The sequence below is a fragment of the Cetorhinus maximus genome, chromosome 22 (genome assembly GCF_964194155.1).
Source record: "Cetorhinus maximus chromosome 22, sCetMax3.hap1.1, whole genome shotgun sequence".
NCBI lineage: Eukaryota > Metazoa > Chordata > Chondrichthyes > Lamniformes > Cetorhinidae > Cetorhinus > Cetorhinus maximus.
This window is the reverse complement of record NC_135900.1, coordinates 53,857,228-53,883,166: the sequence shown is the minus strand read 5'-3', so window position 1 is coordinate 53,883,166 and position 25,939 is coordinate 53,857,228. Positions and strand designations below refer to the sequence as shown.

General features: G+C 40.2%; 1 long non-coding RNA gene across 1 annotated transcript; it reads left to right on the top strand.

Moving 5' to 3' along the window:
* Positions 1-1,814: 1,814 nt before the first annotated feature.
* On the top strand, positions 1,815-25,038 carry LOC144696707 (uncharacterized). Its single transcript, XR_013580230.1, has 4 exons — positions 1,815-1,948; positions 2,186-2,237; positions 5,882-5,924; positions 23,247-25,038. It is a non-coding gene; the product is annotated as an uncharacterized LOC144696707 (long non-coding RNA).
* The last annotated feature ends 901 nt before the right edge of the window (positions 25,039-25,939 follow it).

Below are 25,939 nucleotides of genomic sequence, written 5' to 3'. Positions count from 1 at the left end.
CACGCGTATTGGCAGCAAACCCCCCCCCCCCCATTGCACACATTTTGTAACTAAGTTTAGCAGTTGCATGCTTAGCCTTCTGCTCAATAGTCTAAATATATATATAGTTGCTTAAAAGCATTTGAAAAGTTTTTAAATTCGGAATTATACAACCGAGAAGGAACTGAAATTAAATAGCTAGTTTTGTTTTATTCATGGGATGTAGCTTGTTTCAAAGTGCACTTCCTAATCCCAATGCAGCAAATATCCTGTAGTGGAAATTTACTCCCGATTTAAATGTTTTAAAGTTTTATCTAGTTCGAGAGTGTAGAGGGATTAAAATTAGTTTGGGGAGGGTTGTTTATCAAATGCACTTTCCATTCTTCCTGTGGCAAAATTGACCCACTAGATTCATAGATTTTTGTTGTACAATGGTGGAGAATTGGTGCGTTGATTCGATGGGAGTGAGTCCTGTACATTTTTGGGGGAAAAAGGTGAGAAATGAAATGCCATGTTTTTTTGTTCAAAATTTGTTTCGAATATTTTTTTTATAAATCTAAATCTATAGAACAGAGCACGGGAATTTGCATAAAAGCAACTTAATTAACACTTCAGATTTTAATCTCATCCTATGTTTGATAGACGGCTTGTCTGTTCAATCAGAAAGCGCCAGCGGCTTCTTGTAGGCGGGTGACTGCTCCTTTGGCTGATTGCATCGCCGGGCTACGCATGCGCCTGCCTTTTAATTATATTGTTACGCACCCATTTTTTTCAAAAAGAGAAAAATAAAGAACAAGTTGCAGTGTTTCAACATTAGGACTGCAAGAAGAGCTATTTGACTGGATTCACGTTACTTTTTTTTAAAGTCTATTTTTTCAGTCCGTCAAGTTTGATTCATTAGTTACAGTTTAACGAAGAGGAAGGTTGCAGTTAAAGAACAAAAAAAATAATTAGAATGACAGTGTGTGTGAGGGCTGTGCAAGGGCACCGCTCTCAGCCAATCACAAGTTGCGCCGCAGCCAAGGAACGTTCTGAAATGCAATGTTGCATGACGTCAGCACGCCAATCAGCGCCAAGCGGAGGTGGGACTTGGCGTGAAGTAAAGTACAGAGTTGCGAGAAAGAGAGATTAGGTTTGAAAGCAATCGCTTTGATGTCTCTGTGTGTTGATGCGAATGAACCAACACCATAAATGGTTCCACTGGTGGAAAGAAGCATACATTCCCTAAGTATCAATTCGAGTCTCAACATTCCTGGTTAGAGGAGGAAAAAATAGGCGTTTACTTTTTAACTAATGAATCTTGCTCTTAAGCACCCTGCAGCCTGATTTTTTTAAAGAGTACCGAGTGCTGAAGCAACCTAACTACAAGGTGCAACAGCTCAGTTTTGGAAACAACGTAGGGTGTTATACAAGTAAAGATATGTCTTTGAAAATAGCCAAGAAGATTGATTCTCCTAATAAAACAGCCAGTTAACGTGACTACTGTTCGCATAATTTTCTGCATTTTGTGGTAGTTGCTGAACCTCTCGATGGAGGGCATAGTAATATAGAGGGAGGGCGTGGAGAGAAACACTAGGAATATGCTTTTACCATCTACGTGAAATCCGTTAAATGACGTTATGATTACCTTGCAAGTAACGTGCCGCAGATCCTTTTGTTGAAATGTTAAAACATTCTGGTTCCTTTTAAAGGTTTATGGAATTATTCATGACATATGTAAATAAGTGTGATTTCAGCCCCCATCCTCCTCCTAACCTTGGATCGACAGTGTGATTGCTCTTGTTCAGTTATGGTACTTTTCATTCCATGGGTGCGTGGTGAAACTCTGGAGCTCCTCTCTTAAACGCCCATTTTGCTGTTACCTTTGAACTTCATCGACTTTCAACACATTTATACAGCAAAGTCAATATTGCAGCCTTCTTTATTGAGTCTCTGGTTGCGTAAATGAACGCCATTGCATGCACATAAAGTAAGTAGTATCAAAACCAAATGGAAGGGAAAAAGCCACCCCCTTCCCCCTAAAATGGCATTGTGGTAAAGATGTATATAAGAATTGAATGGAAAATTACCTAGCCTTACAAACAAAATAACATTTCTAACCCAAAATTGTTCTCTAGGATACCAAAAATGTGTAAGGTCTCTTAAGTCTTTTTTTAAGTCTGGTTTCTTCAAATATTAATATTTCGTTTATGTTTCACCACTGCAGTTATGTTAATTGATCCATCAGGAGGATGTTCCAGGTGTAAATATATTTTTTGGTAAGTTTTCATCAGTAGCATAAGTTAGAATTTCACTGTATCATAGAATTGTTACAGCACAGAAGGAGACTATTCCATCCATTGTGTCTGTGCTGGTTCTCCGAATGAGCAATTTACCTAGTGCCATTTCCTTAGCTTCTCCACATAATCCTGTACTTTCATCTTTTTCCGATAATAATCCAATTCCTTCATGAACACCAATTGAACAGCCTCCAACACACTCTCAGGTAGTGTATTCCAGAAACATTCTTGTGAATCTTTTCCGCACTCTCTCAAATGCCTTCACATCTTTCCTAAGGTCGGCACTCAGAACTGGACGCAATAATCCAATTGAGGCCGAACCAGTATTTTACATAAGTTACATAACCTATTTGTACTCTATGCCCTTATCAATAAAGCCTAGGATACTTTCTTAACCACCCACTCAATCTGTCCTGCCACCTTCAATGACTTATGCATGTATACACTCAGGTCACTCTGCCCCTGCACCCCCATTAGAATTGTATCCTTTATTTTATATTGTTTCTCCATGTTCTTCCTGCTCAAATGAATCACTTCACACTTCTGGGCAGAAAATTGAGTCTTGGCTATATGTTCACTAGTCTAAAATTTCACATTTATTGGTATTCTTTGGTGCTGAAATCTGCCTATTGGGAACAGATATTAAACACTTCAGCATGTACAAAGTCTAAATTGATCAAGACCACATTTAAAACCCATGTTCAAATGACATAAATGGGCCTGTAAAAATTAATGACTATGAGGAATGTTTAAAATGATAATTTAAATCATATATATATATCTGGAATATTAAAGTTCATCAACTTATGCAGATGTTAACTTCATTATTGTTGCATAACAATCTTAAAGTGGTGGGTACTTTTGAGGCAGTGACCTGAAACTGATGAAGAATGTAGGGAATTTGTATCATGCCTTACTGCATTCTCAGGATATCTTAAAGTGCTACATAGTCAATGAATTATTTCTTAAAGTACAGTAACGGTTGTTATGTAGACAATTACATTCTGATTGTTTAGAAGTTCAGATCAATAATACTTTGGGTCCTGAAGGGGCATAGTTCCACATTAGCAGAATAATACTGTGCAATATAGGATGTAAAACTGCTATAAAAGGGCATTTATTGCCCATCCACAATTGCCCTTGAGAAGGTGGTGTTGAGCCTCCTTCTTGAACCGCTGCAGTCCATAGAGTATAGGTACACAGTGCTGTTAGGAAGGTAGTTCCAGGATTTTGACCTAGCGACAGGGAAGGAATGTCGATATAGTTCCAGTTCAGGATGCTGTGTGGCTTGGAGGGGAACTTGCAGGTGGTGGCATTCCAAAGCATCTGCTGCTCTTGTCCTTCAAGGTGGTAGAGGTCATGGGTTTGGAAGGTGCTGTCGAAGGATCCTTGGTGAGTTGTTACAGTGCATCTTGTAGATGGTACAGACTGCTACCATAGTGCATTTGAGGGAATGAGTGTTGAAGGTGGTGATTGGGGTGCCAATCAACCAGGCTGCTTTGTCCCTAATGATGTCCAGCTTCTTGAGTGTTGTTGGATCTGCACTCATCCAGGCCTAGGTATGTCCTGTACACAAAAAGCAGGACAAATCCAACCCAGCCAATTACCGCTCCATCAATCTACTCTCGATCATCAGTAAAGTGATGGAAGGGACCATCAACAGTGCTATCGAGTGGCACTTGCTTAGCAATGACCTGCTCACTGACGCCCAGTTTGGGTTCCGCCAGGGCCACTCAGCTCCTGACCTCATTACAGCCTTGGCTCAAACATGGACAAAAGAGCTGAATTCCCAAGGTGAGGTGAGAGTTACTGCTGTTGACATCAAGGCAGGATTTGACCAAGTGTGGCACCAAGGAGCCGTAGCAAAACTGGAGTCAATGGGAATCAGGGTGAAAGCTCTCTGCTGGTTGGAGTCATACCTAGCACAAAGGAAGACAGTTGTGGTTGTTGGAGGGCAGTCATCTCAGCTCCAGGACATCACTGCAGGAGTTCTTCAGGTTAGTGTCCTCGGCCCAACCATCTTCAGCTGCTTCAGCAATGGCCTTCCTTCCATCATAAGAAGAAGTGGGGATGTTCGCTGATGATTGCACAGTGTTCACCATTCGCAACTTCTCAGATACTGAAGCAGTCCATGTCCAAATGCAGCAAAACCTGAACAATATCCAGGCATGGGTTGACAAGTGGCAAGTATCATTTGCACAAGTGTCAGGCAATGACCATCTTAAACAAGAGAGAATCCAACCATCATCCTTTGATGTTCAATGGCATTACCATCACTGAATCCCCCACTATCAACATCCTGCGGGTTACCATTGACCAGAAACTGGACTGGACTAGCCATATAAATACTGTGGTTACAAGAGCAGGTTAGAGGCTAGGAATACTGTGACGAATAATTAACCTCCTGACTCCCCAAAGCCTGTCCACTATCTACAAGGCTCAAGTCAGGAGTGTGATGGAATACTCCCCACTTGCCTGGATGAGTGCAGCTCCCACAACACTCAAGAAGTTTGGCATTGTCCAGGACAAAGTAGCCCGCTTGATTGACATCACATCCATAAACATTCACTTCCTCCGCCACCGACGCACAGTAGCAGCAGTGTGTACCATCTACAAAATGCAATGCAGGAATTCACCAAGGCTCCTTCGATAGCACCTTCCAAGCCCATGACCACTACCATATAGAAGGACAAGGGCAGCAGATAGATGGGAACACCACCACCTGGAAGTTCCCCTCCAAGTTGCTCACCATCCTGACTTGGAAATGTATCGCGGTTCATTCATTGTCTGTATTGTCTCCCTTCCTAGCAGCACTGTGGGTGTACCTACACCACATGGACTACAGCGGTTCAAGAAGGCAGCTCACCACTTAAGGGCAACTAGGGATGGGCAATAAATGCTGGCCCAGCCAGTGAAGCCCACATCTCGTGAATTGATAATAAAAGGCAAGTGGAGAGTATTCCATCACACTCCTGACTTGTGCTTTGTAGATGGTGGACAGGCTTTGGGGAGTCAGGAGGTGAGGTACTCGCCCCAGAATTCCCAGCCTCTACCTTGTTCTGGTAGCCACAGTGTTTATATGGCTGGTCCAGTTGATTTTCAGTGGTAACCCCCTGGATGCTGATAGAGGAGGATTCAATTATGGTAATGCCATTGAATGTTCTGTTCCTTTCTCTGTCCTGTCTGTCATTTCTGTTTTTTGTCTCATGTTATTTGACATTTCATATATTTGGTTAGTCAGAAGTTGCATTGGTTGGTGGGAGATTAGATGATGATAGCTATGAGAGAACCAGCCAGTGCTTTAAGCTCACTTTAGAGTGGTAGGTGCTTCATTGTCGCCCTTCCTCCTTCAGTCTCTCCCACATTCTTACATACCCTTTTCCTCCTACATTCTCCCTCCTCTCCATAACTCCGTCATTTGCTCCCCCACCTTTCCTTTCTCTACCAGCCTGTTCCTCACCCCCAACGTCTAGTATCATTCTGGTGAACCTGCAGTATATCCCTCCTTAGGCCAAAATGTGCTTGCTGACCTGCAATGCCCAAAGCTGAATGTGGTACTCCAGATGGAGTCTGAGTAAGGCTCCGTATGAGTGAAGCATAACTTCCATCCCTTTGTACTCTAGCCTCCTTGAGATGAGAACCAACATTCTCTATGACCTTTTTCAGGTGTGTATCTCTTTGCTCCTCTGCAGTTCATAATGTTTCATCAATATTAAAATTTTTCAACTTGTTTTTCTTGGATGCAAAGTGAATTACCTCCTCCTTCCCCACATTGATACCTCCACTATAGTTTTTCCTATTTAATTAATCTATGTCCTTTTGTTGCTTCCTAATCCAATCTGCACAATTTACTGTGCCTCCTAATTTAGCGTCATCTGCAAATTTGAATATCCAACTCTGTATTCTTTCATTCAAGTAATTTTTGAATGTTGGGCGGGATGGATGTGAATTTATGTGCCACAAATTCATTAATTTCTTCAAGGGGTTCTTTCATTTATTTAATTAACTTGTACTTTTCCTCAATGGGAAACATATTGAATTTATGGCTAGCCATGTTCTCAAACTATTCCCTATTTCCACAACAGCAACATGCACTTGAGTGGGGAAGGCTAGCACTTCTAGGCACCTGAGAGTGGTCACATGCTGAGTTTAAATAAAGCAGTATATTTTTTGCTTGAACTCGAACTTTTGATGAAGTAATTCATGTAAAAACATTTTTCACATGATTCCAAGTTAACTGACAATTCAAATAATGGAGTGATCTTTAGATGTTTAAGTTATTTTATCATTTGTTTTTGTTGGAATTGTTGAGCCATCCATATCAATAATGCTAGGCTGGGGTACTGAGTTTTCATATATATTTTGTATTGTCTGTAAATTGTTTTACAAGCACCAGTAAAACCAAAGAAAATTACATTCTGGCTATGTGTGCCATATTCATTGTTTCTGATACTTACTAGCTGTACACAACATGAAAGGTAATTTGCAGAAGTAAAGATTTTTTTTGGAAGTTAAGGTAACTTCAGTATTTTCAGTACATCTTAATTCAGTATTTTTTCTTCCAATTAATGATTGTGAAGTTGGTTAATTAGACAAAGAAAAAACATACGCGAACATTGTGCCTTTCACAAGCTCAGGATATCCCAAAACACTTTACAGCAAATGAAATACAGCAGCCAGTTTGTGCACAGCAAGTTTCCATGTACAGCATACAGATAATCTGCTTTTAGTGATGTTGGTTGAGGAATAAATGTTAGCCAGGCCACTGGGGAGAATTCCTCAGCTCTTCAAGATGTGCCGTGGGATCTTCCATGTGCACCTAAGAGAGGGGATAGAGCCTCAGTTTAATGACCCATTCAACAGATGGCACTTCTAGAAATGCAGCACACCCTCAGTACTGCACTGATATGTCGGCCTGGATTATGTGCTGAAGTCTCCGGAGTGGGATTTAAACACGTGACATTCTGACTCACAGGGAACAGTGCTACTAATGAGTCAAAGGCACACACTTAATTTAGGCTCACATTGTTCATCTGATTTCTTTCCCTCATTACTTAAAAAAAAGCAAAAGTGTCCTACAAACCATATATATCCCCTTTATATTTAAAGTTACTTAAATCCAAAACTAAGGCCTTTAAGCATTAAACATCACTTTCCTGTCAAAATGCTCCATATCTATAGAGTAAATTTCTTTTTAAAATGGATTTAGTTTCCTGGCACCAGTCAATGGTTTTTCCTTGGGTATTAATCAGTTAAAAGGTGAAATAATTAAATCTGCAATATCAGTAAGACTGGGAAGTCTTGTGTCCCACTGGAATGATTTACGAGAAAGGTCTCTTATTTAAATTATCCTTTGTAGGATATCTTGCAGTAATTGTTCCAAGTCTTGAGTTAAATGCTAGCTGACCAGCAATATTGGACTGCAAACTTATCTTGTTAGTTAGTAATCCAATCACCAAGGGACTTAAAGCTCAGTGTCCAGTTTCCACAATGATCCTGAACGTTAATTTTTATTTGATTCTGATCAGTTTAGCTGGCATAAAGTAAATCTGCAAGTGACAATTATAAATACAAACATAAGTTTCTTACAAACAAAAAGAGGGTTAGTGTCCTTTAGTTTTTTTTAATTCACTATCTCTCCTATCCATCTCCAATTCTCTCCTCTTCCCTGGTCCATGCTAGGGTAGGAGTCTACAAATCCCATCAGCATTTGGTATCTTAGCCAAGTCCCATGTTTCATATCTGGGCTGAGAATTAATCTTTGTAGGCAATTTGACCGTGGAGGGTACCACAGATGAATTTGATCCTGTACTCTATCCATCAAAATGCTGCTGATTTGAAATTAGGGAACTTGATATTAAATGAATGGTGGCAATATGGAAATTGAGTTAGTTAAAGGAACAGAAAACGATGATAACGGGTGTTCTTCAAAACTGGAAGAATCGAAACATTACTGTCTCTCAAAGATCTATGTTGTGACCATTACCCTTCTTAAAATCAAAATCCAAAGATAGCACAAAAATAGGAAGCTTGGTTAACCAACAAATATATAAGTGACTTCAGGATGACATAGAAAGATTTGTAGATTTGTCTGAAGAAATGTGAGGTGATATAGTTTGGGAGACAGTATAGGAGAGGACAAATACTGTACATGATAAAACTTTAAAAAGAATAGAGAGACTTGGGAGGTCATAAACACAAATCTTAGAGTGGAAGGACAAGTTTGTAAAGCTGTTTTCAAAAGGTTTTGTAAATAGGGGTATAGAACCCAAAAGCAAATGATATCAATATCAATAGCAAAAAGTAAACCTATAGAAATCATTGGATGGCTGCAATTAGAATATTTAAGGTCATGAAGAGGACACAGAAGAGAATTCATTAAGATGATAGTCAGATTACGAAGCTTTCATTATGAGAAAAAAGTATTGAATGTAGGAACAGAGAAAGGTAACGGGAGGTCTGTTGGAGCTGTGAGGGGTTTTGATAAGTTAAATGGGGAAAAACTATTTCCATTTCCTGATGTGTCAGTAATGAGAGGGCACACATTTAAGAACAAAGAGAATTGTTTTGTTTTTTGTATCTTATCCTCTTTCCCTGGAGAATACTAAGGAAGTTGAAGGATTCACAGGCTGATTAACAGTCTGACATGCCACACTGTGAACACTCCCTTTCATGGTCACGATCATCTTTATACAAGCCAATAAGGTAGCTATTTCTGTATGCCTGTAGGGTTTTATAGGCTTCAACAACTCAAATGATGGGGGTGGAGGGGGCATTTGGCACCCACCCCCACTAAATACAAGTATCCCGTTGGATATCAAATGAGAATTCAGAGCCTGAACTCCAGGCTCCACCTGATGGTACTATGTGGAGCAGAGTTCAATGGCTACACCTAACCCACTAAGCCAAAGGATGGAGAGAGAAATTAAAGAGGTATGGGGAAAGGGCAAGTAAATGGGACATGCGGATAGATTTTTCAGAAAGTCAGCACAGACACAATGTGTCAAATGGCTTTGTAAAATTTTATGATTTTGTGAATAAAAAGCAAAATTATGACCTCAGCTTCAAAATCATCAATACAGAAATTTTTTTAAATGTTAAAATGTAATTCTAATAAACAAACTAAGGTAACTTATCTTTTTAAAGTAAACTCTACCACCAAAATATTTTACTACTTTCTTGCTGTCAAAATATTTGTGTTGTTTTCAAATCTTTCTATGGCCTTACCTCACCCTAGCTCTGTAATCTCCTCCAGTCCCACAATACTCTTGAGATATCTATGCTCCTTTAATTCTGGCCTTGTGCAACACAATTTTAATCCCTCCAACATTGGTGGTCATGCTTTCAGTTGCCCAGGCCTTAAGCTCCGGAATATCCTCCCTACACCTCTCTACTTTGCTTTCCTCCTTTTTAAGACACCCCTTAAAACCTACCTTTTGACCAAGCTTTTGATTAACTGATCTAATATCTCCTTATGTAGCTCAGTGTCATGCTTTGTTTTACAATGTTCCTGTGAAGCACCTTGGAACATTTTATTATGTTAAAGGCACTATATAAATACAAGTTGTTGTTTTACTGCACATATGCACTTAGTTAAATGTGTGTTTTGTCTTAACTTACCTCAGTTGGCAGTACCCTCATTTCTGAGGCACAATGTAGTGGATTCAATCTCCACTTCAGGATTTCTGCGCATAATCTAGGCTGACACTTCAATATAGTACCAAGGGAGGCTATATTATCAGAGGTGCTATAATTTACATAAAATGTTAAACCAAAGCCTATTAACATGTTTAAGAGATAATAATGATCTCAGTGCAGGCTGTTTGCCTGATTTTCTTATCAACGTTTATTCCTAAATCAACATTACCAAACTGAATTAACTTATTCTTGTTTGTTGGAACTTGCTTTGTTCAAATTTATTTTCCCTGTTTGCCTGCTTAACAACAGTTAGCAAACTTCATTGTCTATGAAATGCTTTGGTACATTTCAAGGCATTAAATAAACACTAATTTCTTTTTGACCATTATGTGTGAGGCAAGTCAAACAAATTCAGTGTCTATAACAGAAGCTGTAGGCTGCCACCTGTTTAGTTTCTTCAGTTGACAGCAAAGCACTGGGGGAGCCCAGACTCTGCCAACATTGGAAAATGGGATGGGGAGAAGGGCTGGTCTCAGGGTTTGGTAGCAAATTGGAGGATCCAGGTTTTTGGAAACACTGAGCAAGGAGGCTTTTGGGGTTTTTGCACAATGAATGTGGAATGATGACGTTTATCTGAGGAAAATATGCCTAACCTGTTTCTGGCCTAAGGCACCACTCTGGTCCATTCATAACCAGTAATGATGCCTCCAGTCTAAAACCAGTTTTCAGTGTTGATAAAGTGTTACTGGATCCTGCAGACCTCCCTTCTTCCAGTGCAGAAAACAGGCATGAATGATGTTCAAGAATTTTGTGCTTGGGGAGATTGGATCTGGTAACAGACTGTACACAGAACTCCTTTGATATGGCAGCACTTGGCAGGTTTGGGGTGTGAAGCATAGGACAGGGAAGGGTGATGGTTTGAAGGGTCTGACGGCGCTGGGAGATTGTCTGGGGTGTAGAAGCAAGTTGAGAATCACTGCACTGATTTGCCTCCAGCCTCCATTCCCCCATAGGCTTCATCCACACTACCGAATAATTCTTGGCGCCTCAGACCTGCACTAGACCTAAAGCTGGAAGTGGTAAAATTTTACAAAGTGGTCAGGGTGATCACCAAAGTATTTAATTGGACATGAATTCACCAGAGCAGACATAAGGAAACTTCTACGCTTCTAACACTTCCATATAGCCTGGGAAAAGGAGATGGCAGCTACAAAACAAATGGGATAAATAAAGCCTCGGGAGTCTGACGGAGCTTGGGCCCCTGGATAAATTTTAAAGCATTTTCGATAGGAATTGAGCAAGTTCATGTACGCTGAAATATATGTTTGCACATCTTTTACATGTCTATATGTTATAATGTTCATAAGCTGAGGGGAAACAAAATGCAGACACAGAGAAATCTGCTGATGTTCACTAGGAAATGGTAAAATTGCAATACTCAGAATTCACAGATGTGGTTGAGAGGCTTTAATAAGGGAAACAGTTCCACTAATTGTTGAGTTGGTAACTAGAGGCCATCAGTTAGGAACAAAGCAAGAGGTTAGGAGAGTGTCTTTTCTTTACACAGACAGTTGTTAGGATACAGTATATTTTACCAGCAACATTTGTGAAACCAAAAGCCAAATTATCTTTTAAAAGGAACATGATGAAAAATGTACAAAGAATATGAGGACCGGTCAGGCAAATGAGACTAAGTGCACAGGTCTTTCAAAGAGCAGCCACTGTTGCAATGAACTGTAATATTCAATGATTCTATAACTACCTATATACTGGGGAGAAAAATATTTAATTAATGCCTCAGCTTTAGGTAGGCTGAAACTTTAAAGTGAAACCTTTAATTAAAATATTCAAAGGCACAACAGACAATTCAACGGATAAATATAGTGATATTGTTCAATATGTGGTGGATAACCTCAGTTCTCCAGTTGAACTCCATCTGCTAGTTTTGCCCATTTGATTTATCAATGTCCCTTTAACACTTTCTACTTCCATCTAGACTATTTACTGAGTCACCATATTTTCAGCACCAATGTTCCCTGTAAGCCACGCAGAAACCTGAAAGTCCCCGCGCACAAGTCGACTCATTTAAGTTAGTGTGTGCACAGGCCATAACCAGGCAAAAATTTACAGGGGTGTTGCAGTTAAAAAAAATTTGCATTGCAAAAAGAAAATTAGAGGGAACATTGGTCAGCACAGTTGGTTATTTGGCTCTCTATTCCTTCATCTAAGTCATTGATGTAGTAAATAGATGAGACCCCAGTACTAATCCCTGGGGTATACTACTGGTCACATCCTGCCAATTGGAGCATATACCCATTATCCCCACTCTCCGTCTTCTTTCTCCTAATCAATTCTCTAATCATGCCAATAGATTACCTGCAACTCCGTGCATTTTATTTTTGCTTGTGTGGAACCTTCTCAAAAGACTTCTGGAAGTTCATATTAGTAATCTTTGAAAAAAATTCAATGGTTAATTAGACATGGCCTGCCTGTTACAAATCTCTGTTCAGTTCATATTCATCCAAGTGCTTGATCATTCAGTCTCTAATAACAGATTCGAGTAACTTGTCCAAAACATACTTTAGAGTAATAGGTACATCATTTCCTAGTTTCTTTCTCCCACACTTCTTAAATAATGACATGACATTGGCAATTTTCCAATCCAACAGGGACAATTCCTAAACCAAGAGAGTTTTGGGAGATTGTGACTAAAGTATTATAAAATATTGATGGAGCTTCTCGTTAAAAGTGAAAAGTGTGACTCCACAATCATAACATAAGAAGTAATGTTAACGTGGACAGGAACTGCACTTCAAATGCAAGACATAATATATTATGAGCCATTTCCCATGGCATTGCTCACAATAAGTCAGAAAGTACTCTGGCCTCGATTTTCCTGTCAGCTGCAAAGCAGCAAAGTTCGCGCTGATTGCACAAAAAATACCTAGTTTGTAGGCTGCAGCAGGACCTAGCATTGGGACAAAGAGTGAGGTCTTCTAGCCTGGTGTATTGCTGTTGAAGCCATTGCTGTAGTGGCATCACCTTAATGACAGGTGAGAATTTTATAATGATCTTAAACATTTTAAAATAGTTATTACACTTTTTAAAACTTTTAACAGGTTTATAACAGTTTTTATAAGTACCCCAGTGTCTGTCTCTTGGGGATTAATGCTACCCAGCTCCACTTCCCTTGCATCCCCAGCTCCTCTCACCCACCCCTCAACTCCTCTGGCTCCCTTCCCCACCCCTCACTCCCCAAGTTCCTCTTGGTGAGACTGAGGAGCCTGGGCCATTGAGAAGAGAGAAAAGCCTGGGAAGAGGAGCCAGGGGAATCATGAAGAACATTTTTATTGCTGATATGTTCATCTACCCTCTCTGACAGATTTACTTTTCACTAATTTTTAGGCACTTTACTGACTTATGTCTGTGATTATGAGCTCTATATTTTTGCAAGTAAAAATCCATGCAAGTTTTGTGCAAAGAGTCAAAATTCTCAAATTAATGTTCCTTGTCACTTTAAGAATTAATACTTGGGACCATCCGCGTGGGCTCTTCTTGACCCATTGAGGCGCACTGCAACTTCTGGTTATGAACTTAAGTCAGGTGACCAAAGGTTGCACCACCATTGCATCCCTCAGTAGCAGCGAACTTCTCAGCATTTGCTGCTATTGAGAAAGAAAAATCCGGGCCAATATTTTAAGGTAAGGATTGCAAATGAGAAACTTCAAGGCACAATTATTTTGGTCCAAATGGGGAGAGCACAAGTTGAGTATTACCCAAGGTAGCAAAGGGTAGCAAGTTGGTTAGTCAAAGGCAGCAGTCGGGCAAAAGAGTATGTATGATTGTTAAAATTGTAAAAAAGCTCAGCTCATTTTAACATATAAAATATCTTGTTTACAGTTGTTGGACCTAAGGTCTGTGAGTAATAGGAAAAGTTGGAGACATAACGGCCAGAGGCAGTTGCACCATGTGTCTGGAGACCAGAAATGCTTTAGTGAATGGCAAATGTCAACATTGGATGCCCATTTTAAGTGCTGTCACATGATTTCTTTGTTATTAATGTTGACAGTCAAAAATCATTGCACATGTAATTGGTATTATCAGTAGGCATGCTATTGTACATAAGTAATCAAGACCAAATATAGTCTTCATTAAATGTAATCCTCAGATTTTCTTTTATTCTTGCATGGGATGTGAGCGTCACTGGCAGGGCAGCATTGGTTGCCCATCCCTACTTGCCCTTGAGAAGGTGGTGGGGAGCCGCCCTCTAGAACCGCTATTTTGGCACAGCGGATGGTCAATGCCAAGCTGCTCAAATCCCAGAGGGAAACTTGAAATAGCTGCCAAAGCTGTTTTACAATTTGTATTTTTATTTTGAGATGCATGCCTTGAATTCAGTAGTAATAAGACCACCGAATCTTAGAGGTTTTTTACAAAGCTAAATTAAACACTTATTAATACAGGAAAAGATTTTAAGCACATACAAAGGTCTAAAAATTACTACTATAATAACTTCTAATTCCCCTAATTAATCTGACTCCCAGTTACACCTCCGTTAAGGCAACAGTAAAACAAAATAGATTTCAACAGACCCAGGCAAAGCACACAATACCCTGGACAGTGATATTCACAGTGAGTTTTCTTAGCTTCGGTTCCTGGAGACAGCAATTTGATACATAGACAGGCTGGAGGCTTTTCACACTTGTTACATCTTAAAACACCTTCTCCCTTATACATAACCTCATCTCCTTTATACATGTTTCTCCCTTTTTAATGTAAACTCCATTGTCCCAATATGTCTTCGCAACTTTACTTTTTCCATAAAATAAATCTTTCATTGTATTCATATTATCAGTAATCTTTGGGAAAAATAAACACACTGTTTGGCTTAACTTCTTATGGCTAGGTGTAACATCCCATCATCTCTTTGAAATTCAAACTACTCTGGTTTATCTAAAAATGCAAATGTTCCTCACACCTCACATCCTAAAACTTCAACCATGTTTATGGATTTAGCATTTCAAACCTAGCCTCTCTTTTGATAACTCAAAAGCTCCAAATTAGCTGTCTGCAATTCAATTAAAGCACACCCCCCCCCACCCCACACACACACCTACACACAGAGAAACTAATTCAAACCCCACTTTAACCTACCTTTATAATAAATCACAATAATATTATGAAAATTATTATATATTCATGACACACTGGATGGACTGCAGTGGTTAAGTACACCCACAGTGCTATAAGAAGGGGAGTTTTGACCCAGCGACGCTGAAGGAATGGTGATATAGTTCCAAGTCATTACGGCATGTGGCTTTGAGGGGAACAGGGTGGTAGTATTCCCAGGTATCTGCTGCCCTTGCATATTTGGAAGGTACTGTCGAAGGAGGCTTGACCAGTCACTGCAATGCATCTTTTGCACACTGCCACCGTGCATTGGTGGTGGAGGGAATGAATGTTTATGGTGGCGGATGGGGTGCCAATCAAGCAGCCTGCTTTGTCCTGGATGGTGTTGAGCCTCTTGAGTGTTGTTGGAGCTGCACTTATCCAGGCAAGTGGAGAGCATTCCATCACACTCTTAACTTGTGCCTTGTAGATGGTGGACAGGCTTTGGGGAGTCAGGAGGTGAGTTGCTTGCTGCAATTGCCTGCTTCTCACCTACCCTTGTAGCCACAGTATTTATCTGGCTGGTCCAGTTAAATTTCTGGTCAGTGGTAACTAGCAGGATGTATATATAGTTACCATTAACTAGAAACTTAACTGGACCAGCTAAATACGAAGTATAAATTTGTATATCCAAATTCATAATGGAAACTGCCTATGTAAACTCATCATTTTGTAATTGCACATTCTAGTCACTGGGTTGTGCAATTACACTTTGCTCATGAATCACTCAATGTTTTGTGAAAGATTTTCATTGCCTTTTTATCTCTAATTGAAAGATTACGAAGTTCAACTGATAACATTTATTAATTAAGTTGCAACTTTTGTCTTGGATGCCTTCATCAAAGTTTTTATTTGATGTCCTGAACCTTTCTCCAAAAGATTATGGTTAAAGTTAATATTCTTGACCAGAGCTATGATCATAAAATCATAAAAAATTTATGGCGCAGATGGAAGCCCTTTGGTCCATCGTGTCTTTTCCAGCCAAAAAAGGGCTATCCAGCCTAATCATATTTTCTAGCTCTTTGTCTATAGCCTTGGAAGTTACGGCACTTCAAGTGCATAACTACTTTTTAAACGTGATGAGGATTTCTGTCTCCACCACCCTTTCTGGCAGTGAGTTCCAGAACCCTACAACCCTCTGAGTGAAAATACATCTCCTCAACACCACTTTAATCCTCTACCACTTTAAACCTATGTCCCCTGGTTATTGACCCCTTTGCTATCTGAAACAGGTCCTTCCTATCCAATCTATGTAGGTGCCTCATGATTTTTTATGTGCAATTAAATCTCCCCTCAGCCTCTTCTGGAAATCCCCAGTCTGTCTAATCTTTTCTCATAGTTAAAATTTTCCAGTCTTGGCAACATTCTGGTAAATCTCCTCTGTACCCACTCTAAATGCGATCATATCCTTCCAGTAATGTGGCGACCAGAACTGTACATAGGACTCTAGCTGTGGCTTGACCATTAGTTTAAACAGTTCTAGCATAACCTCCCTCCTGCTTATATATTTTTTGCCTCAGCTAATAAAGGAAAGTATCCCGTAAACCTTCTTATCTACCTGTCCTGCTGCCTTAAGGGATCTGTGGACATGCTCCTCTGCTCTTCTACACTTGTCAGTATCTACCGAGTGTATTGTGTATTCCTTTATCTTTCTTGGTCTCCCCAAATGCATTGCCTCACACTTCTCCAAGCTGAATTCCAATTGACATTTTTCTTCCCACCTAACTAGTCCATTGATATCTTCCTGTAGTCTATACCTTTCTTCTTCACTTTCAACCACACAGCCAAGTTTTATATTATCTGCAAACTTTTGCCCACCACCGAGGTTAGTCTGATTGACCTGTAATTACTTGGTCTATTCCTTTCTCTCTTTTTAAACAAAGATATATTAGCATTCCTCTTTCACCACATCTGTAGCCAGAGGGCTGGAAAATGATGGTCAGAACCTCTGCAATATCAGCCCTTGCTTCTATTAACAACCTGTGATACATTTCATTTGGGCCTGGCGATTTATCTATTTTCAAAGATGCTAAATTCACTAATATTTCCTCTTTCACTATGTTTATCCCACCCAATATTTCACACTCCTCCTCCTCAACTACAATGTGTGCATCATCCCCCTCTTTTGTGCAGACAGGTGCAAAGTATTCATGAGAAACCATGCCCATATCTTCTGCCTCAACACACGGGTTACCTTTTGGACTCTAATAGACTCTATTCTTTTCTTTGTTATCTTCCAACTCTTTGCTCCTTGATTTTGCTTGCTAATATTTTTTCATATCCTCCCTTTGTTTTTCTAATTTACTTTTTAATTTCACCCCACATGTTGTGATCTGAATTTACTTTGTGCAGTCTGACCATGTGCAGTGTACCTAATTTGTCAGGATGCTTTAACCCTGTTCAGTCAGCTGGGCTGGGAGATTATTTTTCTTTAGTTCTAGCTGGTTCTACTCTTCATTGACCAATTAGGATGATACTCCCAGTGTCATCAAACAAAATAAAATTAATCTAACAAAAGTGCCTTCATTTTAAAGGGACACAAACAATAACCACATAATCAAATAAAGCATAGGAAATTTATCAAATTAAATATGATTATTTCTGTTTCGAGCAGTTTCTGTTTGGTTGTTTTTTAAAATTATTTGAGAAAATGCAAAAGTACAATTTCAAGAGTATTTTTCAGGTAAAGTTTGAACGGAGTATTTTATGAGAGAAATTGGGGGAAATGACCATCTACTTTTAACATATCTGTTACAGTTTTTGTTTGTGTTCTATAAATTTCATATTTCAGATGAGAAAGAAAGAGCATGTTTGGTTGCCTGTCCAAATATTCTGCCCAATTTACATAACCCAGGTCAGATTAGTCTATCTGCTTCAGTAATTCTGAGGTTAAGGGCAGAGTGCAAGATAACACTCAAACCAGCAATAAATTAAGCCACAATGGATGTTGAGGGGGATACAGTCTGTGTTGGATAATTTCCAGTGTTGCTATCCATGTGGCATTAATCCAATTTAAGACTTAAAATTAGAACGTAATCTTTACAAAAGAAACTGTACAAATTCTATATTGTTTGAAAAACATTCAGTGCCACAATGCATTTGTCATTAGCTTTGCTTTTAAGAATCCCAAAGAAATGACTGCTGCGTTACTCAAAGTTGCCATTTGGTCTGTCTACACAGATCAAAAGCAAAATTTCAACACATTTGTTAATTACATCTTACTTCTCCAACTGGAGCATTTATGATGCAAGCGTATTAATGGGACCCATTTGTATCAAACTAATGGGCCAATATAAATTTGAATTTCACTGAGATAGGCACGAGGAACCCAATGAGAATGATCTTGTTGCTTACTAAAAGTCTCAGGGGTCTACATGATTACTTCTTTGCTTTTTAATAAAGGTGGCTGATGGACGAAGAATGGAAAACAAGTATAGATTCAGTGTTTGTGAGCTATGTAAATTAGAGGATGAAACCAGCTTGTTGAATGAAGATCATGGTGACTGAATATGTTCAGTCTGAGCCTAGGGTTACAGTGTCCTTGAGAACTGCAGAATGATTAATTATAACAGAATGAGTACATCGTATTTACAGCACAGAAACAGGCCATGCAGTGCAACTGGTCCTTGCCAATATTTATGCTCCACACCAACCTCCTCCCACCCCACTACATCTCAGCCCAGCAGCAAATCCTTTCTTCCCTCATAAGTTTATCTAGTTTCCCCTTAAATGCATCTATGCTTTTTGTCTCAACTACTCCCTGTAGTAGAGTTCAACATTCCTACTACTCTCTGGGTAAATACCTTTGGATTTATTAGTAACTCTCATTTTTATGAACCCCTAGTTCTGGTCTTGCCCACAAATAGAAATATCTTCTCTATGTCTAATTTAACAAATCCTTTCATAATCCTGAGTACCTCTAATGTGTCACCCTTTATACTTCTCTTTCCCAGGAGAAAGAGCCCCAGCCTGTTCAATCCTTCCTAATAGGATAAACCTCTCATTCTAATAAATCATTTTTGCACCTTCTCCAATGCCTCTATATCATTTTTAAAATATGGAGACCAGAACTCTTCACAGCTGACCACAACATGTGTGGTCTAACCAAAATTCACACTTCATTCTGTTTCCCTCCCCCATTTGTTTCTGGCAACGCTGCATGTACAAATGGAGTCGAGTTCACTAGGCCACTTTAGAGAGCAAGATCATATGATTCAATGCTACTTTGTAACAAACAATAGAGTGAACTAAGATCAGAGATCAAATGGCAAAGCCTCTTTATATGTTGATTTCTTATTCATTTAATATATGTCTTGAATGAATTCAATAAAACATCACATTTATAAACAAACTTGAAATGGGGCAGCAAAGACCATAGAGCAAATGAGGAAAAGAGCCACAGTTTAATTTTACTGGGGCACAATATGCTGGAAGGAAAATCAACAAAGAAATTAACAAATTGTAATAAATGACAGCATCATGTATAGTCAATAAAAAAATATAAAAACAACATGGGATGTTGGTAAGAAGCTAGTAAATGATAACCAAATATTGAATGTAATATTTGGGTCTAGTAAAGTGAGGATGAGGGACATTTGCATGGGGACATTTATGATATTGTGTGTGCCCGAGACAGAATTTACACCTGCCAGTGCTGTCCATCATTGACCCATCATTAGGTGATATCAACACGTCTGTCACATCAGCTGTCTGCCGCCTCATGAGAGGCATTCCTGAAATGCTAGCCTTAACCTAATTGAAAATTTTGTGACAGGAAAATCTTGCACAATGCAGGTCCTGGTGTAAATTTTGTTCCATTCAAATGTGCCACCCCTCATCACGTCCATTCATTAACTTGCCTTGATGACCACCAACCATCCAAGAGGAAGAGCCCCCCACCCCCCTTCCCCCCTCCTTTGGCCACTGAACATGTTCCTTTTCCATTTGGCTACAACAAAAATTAATTTCCCCTTTAAGTTACTGCAAGACCTTAATTACCTGCAACAGCACCCAATTTCCTGCCTCCTAATCAGTAAGCTCCTGCTTTGTGTTAGCAGTTCAGTTATCAAATGCTAAAGAGGGGAGATCAAGAAAATGGGAAGCTGCACCCACTGATTTTGACAGTCATTCCTATTGCCTCACCTCCCCATCCTGCCAGTTTGATAGGGATAAAACAAAATCAGCCGCATTATGTGGAAGACGAAACCTTTTACTATTGGCTTTGAAATGCTGTATTTCTGATTGTGAGGTACTGAATTAATTTGATTTTTTGTTCTAGATATTTTATAATAGGTGGAACATGAGTGTCATGAAAGACATATGTGAATACACACTTGAAAATTCTATAAAAGTCTTGTGTGGGGAAAAAATGAGTTGGCTGAGGAAATTACTTCACTTTGGATACGATATATATGAGTAATATTCAATTTGGGACAGTGAGATCAAGTGATGGAGAGGTAATGAGGTGCAGCTCAGCAAATCAGGCACTGGTGTGCAAAATGTAAAGAGCCAATAATAGAAATACAAAAACATTACACTAATATTAATATTAAAGAGATAACAAAAATATTCAAAAATCATCCCACACAAAGATACAGAGCCTCCAGCAAATATGTTATCCCCAGATGAATACATAAATATATATAAAACAAAATTTAAAATTATTACCCCTGCACCAAGTTAAAATCTATAACAAAAATCTATGAATAGCAACCCCCAAGCAATAGTGTATAAATGCTACCTCCTACACCAAGAAACAATTAGCACATATAATGATTATAAAGAATATTTTGTCCACACAAACGCACAGAAATATGTACACATCATAATTGTTACCTGAGCAAATAAAATAATGTGAAAAGGGTAAATGTCATGACCGGCGAAAGCATGTCATATTCATAACTTCAAACATGGAATGTGTTTACAAAAACAAAAATCGCTAGAAAAACTCAGCAGGTCTGACAGCATCTGTGGAGAGAAAGACAGAGTTAATGTTTCGAGTTTCTGAAGAAGAGTCATATGGACTTGAAACGTTAACTCTGTCTTTCTCTCCACAGATGCTGTCAGACCTGCTGAGTTTTTCCAGCAATTTTTGTTTTAGATTTCCAGCATCCGCAGTATTTTGCTTTTATCTATGGAATGTGTTTATGTGGAAGCTTCTGGAACTGTCTTTTATTTTTTAAAATGGACACTCACAAAGTGGCTAAGAGGGCTGCCAAGGGTCAAGTGACATTTACAACTTCAACACAGACTGTCTGAAGCTTCCAGAAAATTCCTAATTGAATCATCCAGGGTCTCCCCCTGGAATGGACATACCAAGATGAATACTAACTGCAGAATTTATACTTGCTATTGTTTGGGACATTTACCCAAGTCCAGACTCCATGTTTCCGAGGAGGAATCCGAACAATGAAAGCTGGGCAGAAATCAATTCATTCTGAGTAATTGTAAAGAACTAAATCATTATCTCCTTTGTATAGCAATGGCTTTCAGCTTAAGCCATTTTGGTTGGACAATAGCAGTTGGTCATGTGACTAAAACTGGCTTTTATGTGAATGCTCAGAAAGATCTGGGCAGTTTGCAGAAAACATTGAAAGGGACAGAAGCTGCAGCAAAAGGCTGTACCATACTTGCCTTTAAGAACCTGGAGGCTATACATCTGAAAATAACTTTTTAGTCTGATTCCAAAACTCCAAGTCCGTCTGTAAAGAAATTGGACCTCCTGCTACAAAAACCACAAATGCCTAACGTCATTACCTGCTGATCAGTCATCCCTTCAAGGAAATCCTGCAGTAATCCTGATATCCAACTTCAGCTATTTGAACCCATCTGAACTATAATTTAAGAGTGGTAAAAGACTCCTTTCCTTTTTGGGCCTGCGGCAACTGTTGTTCTGCCATAAGCCAACCAAATAAAGTACGAACTATTCTTTTAGTTTGCAACTTGTAAAAGTATACTATTCTCCTTAACTGTATCTTTCTTGCATGCATGGGCATAAGTAACGCAGCATTTAGACTTTTGAGGTGAATACGTGAATAAATAATCTTCTTTATTTAAACCCCTGAAAAATTGACCACACACTCCAGGGGCTAAAAAACACACACACATCTTCCTTTTCAAAACACACTGATTATGGACAGGAAGGGAAAGGGTACAAGGGTTTTAGTTCTCTTGTGTGTAACAATTATTTAATATTTTTGTAAATGGGAGATTTAGGGTCTGAGAGTGATGCACAAGTCAATGGGATGGAATCCATCATGTGCCAAAAGCCACCTGGGGCAGTGGGAGTAGCCCAAAACAGTGCCATGAAAATGAACTCTAGATCAGGTGAAGATGGACGCGGCGTTGAGAAGTAACTCAAAATGGCTCCCGGGAACTACCTCTGGTACAGACGAGGGTATGTGGCTGGCAAGAATCAAGATCAACCACGATGAGAATAGTTTCTTTAGAGTTCTGAGACCACTATATTACTAGTCAGTCTACTGTGTTGTTACACTTGGGACCTCAAGACCACGTGCAACTTTGAGGTGAAGGATAGTTAGTGGACAGGCAGGGAACGGAAGAGGCTGTGGAGGGAGGAAGGAACTCAAGGGGTAGATAAAGAAGTGTTAAGGTAGAGAGAGGGTAATGGGAAAAGGAGGACATGGAAGGGTTCAAGGTATGGAAAGTGGGTTAGGGAGAGGAGAGCGGGTGGGATAGGAAGATAGACCAAGAGAGAGAGAGGAGGCAGCCAAAAAACATGTTTAGGGGGTGATGAGTAGATATGGGTGGGTATTGGGGAAGGTCTGGTTTGGTTGGAAACGATGCAGCTCAGTTTCGAGATGTAGCGGAAAGACTGTTCTGTTAACTCTTGTATCCAAATGATCAAAGTACTGCTCAAGTGAGGAGTGGGGGTGGGGGATAGCATTTAAAGGTAGGAAATTGCCTGATCTAGATTTGTAAAATTATGTTCATGGGGAGGGGGAAGAGGTTAATGTAAAGTTGGTCAACTGGATGGGACTGATGATCAGCAGAGGTTTGCTGGAACTGCTGCTAAGTTGAACCCGATGGTTAAAACATACAGAATGATGCCTGTCTCTGCTCCTTCTCAATTCATCTGTTGCTGTAACCCTAATCCATGCCTTTGTTACCTCCAGACTGTGATGAAATCTGAGTTTCAAAGTTTACATTTTTTTGATGCAGATCGTAACTGAAAAGGGAAATTGACGCTTCTTGTTTCTAAGGAAATGAAAACCGAAACTGAGATTGTGGAAACCAAGGCTTCTGGGAAGACTGAAACTGGCTGAGGATATATGAAGGAACACAGAGCCATCCAAGCTCAATGGTGCCAATTGACGAGTCTAGTGGTACAGTACAGGCAAGCTGTAGGAGACAGAGTCCAGATCCAGAAGCTGAGACTAAGTTGCTGTAACTGTTTTTGTTACCTGAAGATAACAATGGTGGATCAGTACCATCCAGAACAAGTTGAGGATGTTCTGCAGACGTGTACCATTTTTGCTGAATACCATGCCCATGGAACCCATGTTGATTGTGTGCTGCTGTCAGCTGGGGTTCAGGATACATCCTAGAAGGGGAGGAATTGAAATTCTTCTTAAGGGAGACAGAGTTTTGAAGAATTTGTGACTAATTTTCATGACCTATATACTGTGTGCACTGCTGAGCCAATTTGTAGGTCTGTCTTAGTTATATCTACCCTTGAATGTGTAATGTATAGATTATAATCGACCACAGTATGCCTGTTAATTAATTCATATTGAACTTAAGGTGATTCTGGATTATAGGATATCAGTGGTTAGCTAAGATCATATTTGGCATTTGCTTTGTTTCACTCTTGTATAGAAAAGTTCTTCTGTTTTCAAACCGTGGAATCTTATGCCTTCATTCCTTTAGTAAATAACTGGGATTTACTGGTCTCTACTGAGATCGTAACAAAATTGGGGGCTCTTTGGAGGATTTCAAATCCACAGACTTCAAATCCAGGTACGGGTGCTAGGACTTGCTAAAGTTAAAGCTAACAAGATTTCACAGTGACCTTTACAGTATTTATCGAGGAGGAGGATGGCTTTGTCAATTGCTAAGACTTTTCTGGAGAGGAGAGATTAATCCTGAGTGATTTTCGACAATTAACAAACATTGTGTTTATGGCATTAGCAGAAAAGTTGAAGTTAAGATTTAAAAGCAAGGGCTAAAAAAGCAAAAATATTTGAGGCAATGACACAGCATTTGGGATTGGAAGAAGAAAATCCTGACCCAGGTAGAACACAGCTTTAGTTGGCTAGAATACAGTTGCAGATGGAACAGCTTAAAATAGAAAAAGAAATGAACCTATTCAAATTGGAAAGAGAAAAAGAAAAGGGAGAACTCTATCTCAAAAGAAAAAAATAAATTTAAAAACTTGAACTTGAAAGAGAGGAAAAAGAAAAATGTAAAGGCTTGAAATTGAATTTCAGAAAGAGAGGTTATCAAGAGAATATAAAGAAAGAGACAAACTTTCAAAGAGAGAAAGAAGACAGAGAGTATGAACTGGCTAAAGAAGAGCTTAGTTTATGTGGTGAAAGGGGAGCTAATAGTTTGGATGAGGAGTCAAGTCCCACTCCGAGTTTTGCCCCTTTCGTGGCGCAGGGCCGTGATTGCCCTGCTGCCTAAGAAGGGGGGTCTCCACCTTCTTAAAAACTGGCGCCCGGTCTCCCTCCTCAGCACGGATTATAAAATTTTTGCCAGAGCCATGTCTTCTCAGCTTGGCACCGTGCTGGACCACATGATCCACCCTAACCAGTCCTATACCGTCCCGGACCGCACCATTTTTGATAACATCCATCTGGTCCGGGACATTATTCATTATTACCAGAGGGCTGGTCTGTCGAGTGCCTTCCTGTCCCTTGATCAGGAGAAGGCGTTCGACAGGGTGGATCACGAATATTTATTCGGGACTCTGCGAGCATTCGGGATCGGGATGCATTTTGTCGCCCGGATCCGACTTTTGTACGTTGCCGCAGAGCGTCTATTGAAGATTAACGGTCCCTGACGGCGCCCCTTCGCTTTGGGAGAGGGGTACGTCAGGGTTGCCCCCACCTGACTAGTTGTATTCTATTTGTGTGGAGCCTTTTCTGCGCCTCTTGCGGAGAAGGTTGTCGGGATTGGTTCTGCGCGGGCCGGGCATCGGGGTGGTCCTTTCGGCTTACGCTGTTGACATGCTCCTTATGTTTAGTGACCCAGCTGACCTGCGGAGGATGCGCGAGTGCCAGGAGGTCTACTCTGCCGCGTCTTCTGCCAGGATCAACTGGGGTAAATCTTCTGGACTCCTGGTCGGCCTGTGGCAGATGGATCCCCTACCCGAGGAGCTCAGGCCTTTCACCAGCCTCCTCCTGGGGGTCCATCTTTGCCCTGCTGAGGAATCCTGACCGACGAATTGGCAGGAACTGGAGACGAAAGTCACCGCTCGCCTATGGCGCTGGACAGGACTGCTCCGAGTGCTGTCTTACCAGGGTTGAGTTCTAGTCATAAACCAGCTGATCGCCGCCATGCTGTGGTACCGGCTGGTCACTTTGACCCCTCCCCTGGACTTGGTCACGAAAATCCAGAAAATGCTTGTTGACATCTTCTGGGACAAAAGATTGCACTGGGTCACTGCTGAGGTTCTGAGTCTCCCGCTTAGGGAGGGCGGTCAGGCGCTGGTGTGCCTTCGCACCCAGGTGGTGACTTTCCGCCTTCAGGCCCTGCAGCGATACCTGTACATTGAGCCTCCTCTGAGATGCTGTGCCCCGGCAACGTATTTTTTCCGCCAGGTGCACGGCCTGAATTATGACATGCAGCTCCTGTTTATAGAGCTGAGGGGCCTTCGTGGCTCCTTGCAGGCGTTGCCTATCTTTTACCAG